Raw genomic sequence first — 9,278 nt, forward strand, 5'->3', positions numbered from 1 at the left:
TAAGATCATGACTCTAAAGCATTTCAGTGCTTTAAAGTTGGTAGTTATTTCTTCAGTGTTGGCGGTTACAACCTCAGCAGGTTTGAAGAGGGAGGAACAGAGAGTAAATCTAAGCTTTCAAGGTTTAATTCTACTCCTTACTTAATGCTTTCAGACACAAAAAGCCACAAAATGTTTGTTGATGTGTTTTGAGGCTTTTCTTGCATCTGTGGGAGGAAACATGGTACTATGTGTCATACACATTTCTGAGAGAGGCCATAAGAATCTGCTATTTGTGTACAGTGAGTCTAGACATAACCTGAAAGGCAGTTCAAATCCTATAAGATAGCCTGAGAAAAATGTTTTTAAGGCATATATACGTCTGAAATGTGTGACAATAGGGAGCTGGGATTAAAGGAGCCATTACAGTTGCCTCTGTTATTCCCTGGTATGTTGGCTTGCAGTGTATCTGTGCAAATGCTTTAGTTGAGATGTTCTGCTCTAAGGGACAGCTCATCTGGAGCAGAACAGATGCTTGGAGCTGGAGCAGAGCCTGAGCTGTGAGGCCCAGCTGGAAGCTAGCTGGCTGCATGCTGATCAAACATCTTCTCAAAGCCAGGCATACCGGGAGGTGCAGCACAGAGACATCCACATTTCTTTGGATGAGTATAACCTGGCTCCAGCTTGGAGTCTCAGCTAAAGTTCAAGGCTGGCCCCTGTGGACCTGCAAGCATAGTGGTCAATAGTGACAGCCCTGAAGCTCAGAGGAGGAGAACAACAAAGTGGGGGTGGTTCCCAAACCCTTGGAGGGAGTGGAGTTTACAGTCTGTTTTCTCTGTGCATTTGAGCTCAGGCAGTGATGTGTTAATCCTTGAAGCAGCACTATGGCCTCAGCCAGCTCAGCTGGGAAGTATAAAGCAGGGATGCCCAGGTCACTCTGCAGCACTGCTTTGTGCATTACTGATGCACAACTCTCCCACTTTCTGAGCTCCTGAAGCTGCCCAGGCAAATTCCCATGGAGGTAAGATGGAACAGATTATTAAAGAGACAATAATGGTAGAGCAACTGAGTGAAAGGGTTTGCTGGTTATATCAGTTGTGGATCAGGATAGAAGATAATGTTTTTTAAAACTAAAATAATTTGGAATCAAAGTTTTCTTTCTCCTTAAGCACGGTGTATTAAGTCTAAGGAAACAACATTGTGTGAGAAATCCTTCCCTCTCATGGGATCTAAAAACTGGAATCAATGGCATAAGATGCTGTTGTGATACATTTGCCCTTGGGCTTGCTTATATTTTTGGTTGACTAGAAAAGATTCAGCTGAGGTACTAGATGAGCACTGAGGCCCTGTAGTATGTAGCTGTTACGTGCTTGCCATGCTGCTTTACTTTAGCATGGCCAAAGTTTCTTTCAGGACTTCCAATAAACCTCTAGGATATGTTATAAAAAGCTTATATAAGAATCCATTAGTAATTCCCAGACAACATCCAAAGAGAGAACTGTGGGATTCCTTAAAATTAAAATAGCACTCAGAGCAGGATGAAATAATGTAAACCACACATTTGGAATACTATTAAGAGCTTTATGACACAAACCACAGCCAAACCAACATATCTTTTTCAATTTTGCTATGACACATTTTCATGTAATAATTTAATATAATATGTAAATTGGATCCTTTTTTGTACCTATTGTAACTCATTAGCCCAAAAAGCCTGTGTGGTCTTCTATGCTAGCAGGATTCCAGCAGATTCTCATCTTCCAGAAAACAGGAATATGTACCTCATACCTAAGTTATGGTATAGATATTGAGACTTAGCTCCCTATAGAGTTCCATTTTTCACCAGTCAGCTATGGCATCCTTGTTACCTTTTTGCTCTCCAGCTCTCTCAGTTCCAGAGGATTTGGGGAGCTCAACCTGTAGGGACACTTTCCCTCAGAGTCAGAAACAACTGCTGCATATATCTAGTAATTGTCATACTTCTTGTCAAGAAGTTTTTGTGTGTCTCTAAAAATATCTGTCCTGCTCATTGCTTGTATACAAAAATATACTGCAATAAAAGTCCTTCTCACTGCTTCTGTTCTGTGAAAAATGCTATGTATGCAGCAGATAGGCCATCAAGGAGAGCTGATCAGATTAGGAATTCTGTCTGTTTTGGTTCAGACAGGGAAAAGAAATATTGGTCTGAATGGCAGGTGATGCATGAGGCATGATTTCTTCTTCTGTTTAAGGAAAAAAAAATCTTAGAGATCCATTAGCCCATCAGTTCCAGGTTAGTCTCATAAGAAGGTTTAAGGACTATCATTTGTTCTGCAGTGATTTACATATTTCATATTCAAATCTATTGGGCATTAGAAAGAAAAAAGAAAAATCAAACCAATTTGCCAATTTGTCAGTTTCTGCTTAAGAAAACTTTGTCACAGTGGCTACGATTCTATCACTTCCCTGCATGCTGAATCAATCAGAAAAGCCTGTAAAAATAATCAAGCACACATTTTAGAAGGATTATGCTTTGTTTCACTTAGCCTGCAAGATTCTCTAAATAGCAAAGCCAACATAAGGGTTTTTCTAAACTGCTATTCATGCAGCCCAATTATGTTAGATTTAAATAGGCTACATACAATAGCTTTTTTATTTTTGTAAAGTACTATCAGACCAGTCAGAACCAGACAACCCAATTAGCATTTCTTATTCCCTGGACAGTCCCAGAAAGTCTGTTACTAACTTTGATAACATCATGGAGAATGACTCAGATACACTGGTAGATAATTTTCCATTGTAATTAGGTGCATAATTTCTATCATGAAATAAGGCAGATAATTAGTGTATCGTATTTTGCTGAAAATATTTAAATCTTATTAACCCTTTCAGATACTTTTACAGAAATGATAATATGAGACTGAAGTGTAAAATTGTAATTGCTGGATATCAATTATAAGAAGATGTATCTGTCACTAAGTTGCTAAATTAAGCTTCAAAGGAAGCCTACATTCTGGACAGGAAATTTAGGCTAATACTCTGGCAGAGAACAGATGAAATCAAGATAGAAGCTTAACAGAGGGACTTTGGCTAAGAATACAGAGGGGGTTGCTTCCTTGAGGCTGATGTAGGTGACACAGTGCTCATCACTGAAAGCCCTGCTCTTCCTAAAATTCATCTGTCTCATGGTTTGGCATTTGCCAAAGCTCATCCATATGGTGAAATTTAAGTACATTCACATAAGACATACATTAAGGCATTCATAGAAGATAGCACATGAATTTTGTCCTGAGCTAGCTACTAGAAGATATCAATAATGGCTTTTGTGGTTTTTGAAAAAATTCTACCTTTCCCTATGAGTTAGATTTCCATATTTGAGTTATTTGGCTTTTCATCCACAGATAATTTTCTGGAAAATCCTGATTTTATTTTTTTTATTCAGCCTCATATTTAGGGATTCAATAATGCTCATATTCAGTGCTTTTCTGTGCCTCAGAGAGCTGAAGAGAAAACACTAGTGTAAATTCAGCCTCATATTTAGGGATTCAATAATGCTTATATTCAATGTTTTTCTCAGTCTCAGAGAGCTGAAGAGAAAACACCATGACGTGGTGTTTGCTGAGGTTCAGTGCAAAGTTACTTAGACTAGCATTTAAGTGAGCTAGCTCAAGTCTGCCTGTGAATGTGGCTCTCTTTGGTAGGTAATTTAAGTCCTGTGGTTGAAATTCTGTTCAAGATGGTGAACAAATAGGTTAGATACTGATGTCAGAGCCATTAGGTACTTGCAAATAAACTGACAAGCAGACAATGCAAAAACGAATTACTTGATTCCCAAGAGCAATGATCATACCTGGATATGCAGCCTTGCATGTTTGTGGTGTGGAGTGAGGGTTAAAAAAAGCAGCCTGAAACTGTAAGTCAAGAGGTTGTGCCTTAGAAGCCACCAGAGGGAAAGGAAATTAGAATAGAACTATCCTGCCAGACCATAAAAATTGGCATTTTTATTTGGAGCTACAACTGAAGCCACTGCTCTTTCTAGAAACCTTGCTGAAAACTCTTAGATAAGTGTGGGAATTGGCTAGGAGGTGAGAAAACTCACAGTTTCTTTTGTTTCTTTATTTGATGTTGCCATTATAGTTAGTGGACATAGATATCTGTCTACAATGAAATTGCCTGTCCATCTGTAGTTAACTTTGTAGGTGACCTCTCTCATTAAGCTGCTTTGAACAATAATGTCTAAAGATTGCATTATTTCCCTATGTTTCTGTTCTTCCAAAGAGAAAAATTTGTTGAACATGGTTTGTTGGGCTTTTTTTTCCTTTCCAACAAAACAATAAATTTGCCACATCAACTGTAAAGACAGTGAAAACTCTTCCTTAGGTCAGGCAGCAGCATCCTTCTTATGGTTAAGGAAAGTAACCTCCTCTGTCTAGCCTTTTTGGTTGTTGTATTTTATTTTTTTTGAGTTGATCCTTCCTAAGAAGTGTGTGTGTACTACTTTCCCTTCTTTCTTGGCTGGAAGTTCATGTAAGTGAGCAGAGCAGAGCCAGCTCTTCTGGATCTCTGAGAGGCATATTTTAGAAAGGCATAAATTTTAGCTTATTTCAAAGTTCTAAAAGGATTTCTGTTGATCTGAGAGATGAATGACTCAGAGATAAAATGCCTTCAAGAGTTTTTGTAAATCATTTATGAACTTCAGGTTTTCATGGCATGTTAAAAATTCATATGAACAGTAGATTTAAAATTTAAGTATCTGAACTAGCTGAAGCACTTCTTTGGGCTTGTAATCAGGCAGATATATGACACTGCATTCAACAGTGTCATAGTCAAGGGAGGCTTGGGACTTGTGTTCATATCATCAGAGGTATTATGTAGCCAGCTCTCAGTGACAGTCACAATTTGGTCCTTGGATAAGAACCTTGTTCTCTCCCTTTAATCATTCGAAGACAGAACACGTCAGTAATATCTGCTCACTCTCAAACAGTCTGATTTTACTTAATTTCAGCTAACTTTCTTTAAGCAGGTTTGGCTTGGTAGTCAGAACAACTTACTCAACTACAAAGTGCTACTGAATCTGTGTGGTGTTAGTGAAATTTGACCCTGCATTGCTCTTTGCTATGTTTCTGGGTTTGGAAGGAGTATAAAACAGTAGTCTTCCTCTTGATCACCTCTTTTAGTCACATCACATAGCTTTGTTGGGGCTATATTCCTCTTACTTGTCCATAGCCATGTGAACATTAAGCATGTGCTCCAGTTTAGTCTGTTGAATTAGCCTTTTAGAAGGCACCTCAGGAAGACAAGTCATCCCACTTTTTTTTAGAGTGGGACAAACTGCCTTGTGGAGCTGTCTGTCTGTCTGCTATCTATAAAGGAGATTGGTCTGTTAGGTAGGTAAGTATACCTGCTCAGACAGGTAGCTTTTTGAACCAAGTTAACAGAGATTAATCCATCAGACATACTTCAGCTAAGGAGAGTCTGCTAGTATTTCCTTTAATTCTTAACAAATTAAAATAATTGGCAATAGCAGCAAACAGAATGTGCCATTCATCATTTGCAGCTTTTACCAAGATGGCAGATCAGATATCTTTTGATTTGTGCTTATGGGCATTAATTTGCTAAAATCACTTCTCTGAAATTCTTGGAATGAGAAGACTAATACCTGAAATGCTTCAATGTTGCTAAGAGGAACAGCTCTTTAAACATTATGCTTGAGATTTTGTGTGGGCTGGAGAAAAACTCAAAGGGTTATATTGTCCTCGTTATATTTAAATCTAAAATTCTAGGGAAAGAGTCTTATAATATAGAGGTGTTACAGTTTTGAAAGAACTGAAATAAAGGAAAATGAAAATATTTACAAATAAAGCCTTCTTACATAAGAGAGAGAAAGCAATAACTGATATGTCTAATGTAAATGTTATGTTTCAGATGCTCTCTGCCACACTTTTTACAAATTAGAAAGCATTAAAAATATTTAAACTTTTTTTTTACCTGATTTCAGATGGTGAAGAGTTGCTCCTTGTTCTTCTGCTATGAAGGACCTGCTTGTATAAGAAGAAGCTGCAGGTAGATGGAAGTATCAGATATTGCACTTTAGTTCTTAGAGAACGTGCTCTGGTTGTCATAGAAATGACAGTTCTTCTCTTGGGTGATGATCCTGTGCTTTTTTTGATGTTGTCTTCCTCTCTATGCAGCCTTGTTATCTCTGTCAGGAAGCTCAGCTAGATATATGAGTACTTGCACTTACATTTCCTTTGTGGAAGGAAGGGTGATCACTGGCATGGAACTGACCAAAGGGGAACCAGGTGGGGACAACTTCCAGCTATTGGTGGCAACCTTGATGAAGGCTACAGTGTTGATTAGGAGGGCTTTTCCATGGGTTAAAATCTTGTCCCTTTCTCTCCTTGTTTTTCAAAGTCTTACAGAAGTGGCAGCCTTGAACTAAGAATGTACAGTCTGCTCTGTGGAGATCAATCATCTCCTATCAAGATGATGGTCACTAAGAGTGGAGGGTGTTGCACGAAGAATATGCCCACCGCCACTCAACAAGTGCTTTGTGTTTCAGACCAACAATCTTTTCTCTGAGCAAACCAAATTCTTTCAAAATTTGCCATCTCTCCTGCTTAGACAAACAGATAATCATTGCTGAACTATCATTTTTCTGAAGAGCCCTGAAAATCCTCAGAAGTAAAGCAGAAATAAAATCAAACACCTGAGGCTTGGAGGAGTACTGGAGGAACCTGTTTCCATTTACCTGTTTATAGTTACCTAAGAAGTGTGTGCTGCCTTTCTTGAGGCCAGCTAGTCAGTCATACTTGATCTAAGCCTATATGTAGGAGAATATATAATCTTCATCCACCTTAGGGTGATCCTGTGATCTTGACAACTGTATGTCCTGAATGTGCACTAGCACAAGTTCTGTCAGTGTTTCTTTGCATATTCTTCCTCCACAAGAGGTCTCCTTTCTTGCAAAATGCCTGGATAAGGTTACCCATGCTCTTGGAAAGGTTAGAGACCTTAGGGTATACTTAAAAGCATATGTTCCTGCCACAGTGCTAAATTCAGAGGCTGCATCCTGGATTAGTGGGCTTTTTGAGCTGGAACATCTGCTAAACTCATCTCCAGTCTGAAGTGTGAGGTTGGGCTGCAAGAACAGAACAAAATAGACAAGGCAGAATTGTGGGACTGCTGAATGATGCTCTACTCATGTACTTGAAAAGTGAATCAGATGCTAAGATGATGAGTACAGGTTGAGAGTCTGTTTAGAACAGAAAAATACGGTGAAGTGAACAAGTGAGACGCACATACCACACAAAACCATTTCATTTCTAACTATACCAAACAGAAGCTTGTTCTTGGAGAACAGCACTCAAAATTTCTGATGAGTATTTGTTTCTATTTTTATAAATGACCAAATAATATAAAGCCAGCTGCACAGTAATAGAACTGAACTACTAATGCTGAAGTATAGATGGATAAAATGTTATTAAACCCAAACAAATTACATGCTTCCACAAATACGTGAAGTTAATCTGTATGTAGTACACTGAAGAAAGCAAGTAAAGTTGGTAGTTGGGCTGCTTGTAAACATTTATTGAAGAACCATAAGAATCTCAATGGGCACCTCACATGAGTAGCATATACCAATTTGGGGACAGTCATGCCTTGTGATACTTTACCTGAATCAACCAAAAAGTACATATTTTTTTGAAAGGATAGAACTTGCAAATCCAAGCATCCCTGTATGTAGTGAAATGAGGCAACCAGGTGGCACTAATTGCCAGGCCTTTTATTGGCCCCCTAATCCTGCTCATGTGCAGTTAGGGCCCGCCCTAATCAGGCACAGGTGGGCTTAACACAAGCTCATGCCCACTGCCTGGCAATTAGTGGCACCTCGTTGCCTCATTTCACTACACCTGTATTTTGCCATCCGAGCTACTCTCTGAACTCTAGATGTATAGGTCTGAGTAGATCTCATATGGACTAAACAGCTCTTAGATATTCAGTCAAACGAAGAGCTTAGGGCTCACTTCAATGTTATAGTATAAATTTCAATGCCACTGGTGATGACCCTGCGGATTCTGTCAGGCCTCCACAAACTTCTGTGGAAGGACACAGGTTTTGAACAATTTCTGCATTAGATTTCAGTCTTGGGCTATTTCAGGTGCACAGGCCCCTCTCTGTAGCTGTCTAAACCGAGCTGTCTTCATCTGTGAGGAAATGCTTGAAGCCTCAGGTTATATAACCAAACATATCTTCAAACAGATGGCTCAGCAGCATCCATTTGTCCGATTCAGGGCAAATTGTATGTGTTGTCCAAATGTGAGTGCAGGGATGTACTCATCAAGCTCTAAAAACCTGCTCTGGGGATGCAGAACTAGAGCACAGCTTTGTGACAAGTGAGATTGGTGGTGGCTGAACTGGTAGGAGCAAAACAACTGGCTATGTAAACATATGGAGAGAAGGCAAAGGCTGCTTTACTGTCTGGAGATAGTCATGAGACAGCTGTAAGTATTGTGAATGATACACAATCATAATGCTATATGAACCAAAACACATTTTCTATCTGTAGAAAATAAGAAAGTAGAGCAGGAATGTTCTTATCACCACACTGTTCCTTTAGGCACACAGCAATAGCTTTCATCTACCTCCATTTCCTCCTCCTGGTTTTCAACTAGCTCATTGTTTTCCATGAGAGAGCTGCTCTCAGAGCTTGTCATCTCTCATTAAGGACATCTGCAATTGCATCAGTGGCATTTCTTGGATCCAGAAGGAAACATGGGTTTTATGGCATATTCTACACAGCTGTTGATAGTGAGAGGTGGGCATGCCTGAGCTGAAACTGTATCTGAGAAGTTACTGCCCATGATAGCAGGGCATAGGATTCTTTTCAAGTAAACAGGACCTAGGTCTAGATTTAGACTGGCAGGAGTTAAAAAAAAAAAGGCAGGGCTTGGGCTCCACCACTATGGTCCAGTTGTCCAAACTGATCAGATGTCAGCATACTTCCTGTGATCTTCTGGCACTTAGGATTTCACTAGACAATTCCTGAGCTTGATCTGGGGGACAGCAGAGGCTGGGGATTTTTCCTAAAAGGTGATTCCCTGCTCCCTGTCCCATGCAATAACACTCATGACTGTGGCCAAGGAGTAGGGGTGCCTTGACCTGATTGATTTATTGGTTTGAATGTAGCAGAGGATACCTCACCCCTCTGTTATTAGTCTGTCCCTCTCTGACATAGATCAGCCATTTCCCTTCAGATCTTTTTTTGCAATTTCTTTTAAAACAGGGAGATGCTAACCTGAAGTACACCAGTGCTCAAG

The sequence above is a fragment of the Calypte anna genome, chromosome 4A (genome assembly GCF_003957555.1).
Source record: "Calypte anna isolate BGI_N300 chromosome 4A, bCalAnn1_v1.p, whole genome shotgun sequence".
Taxonomy (NCBI): domain Eukaryota; kingdom Metazoa; phylum Chordata; class Aves; order Apodiformes; family Trochilidae; genus Calypte; species Calypte anna.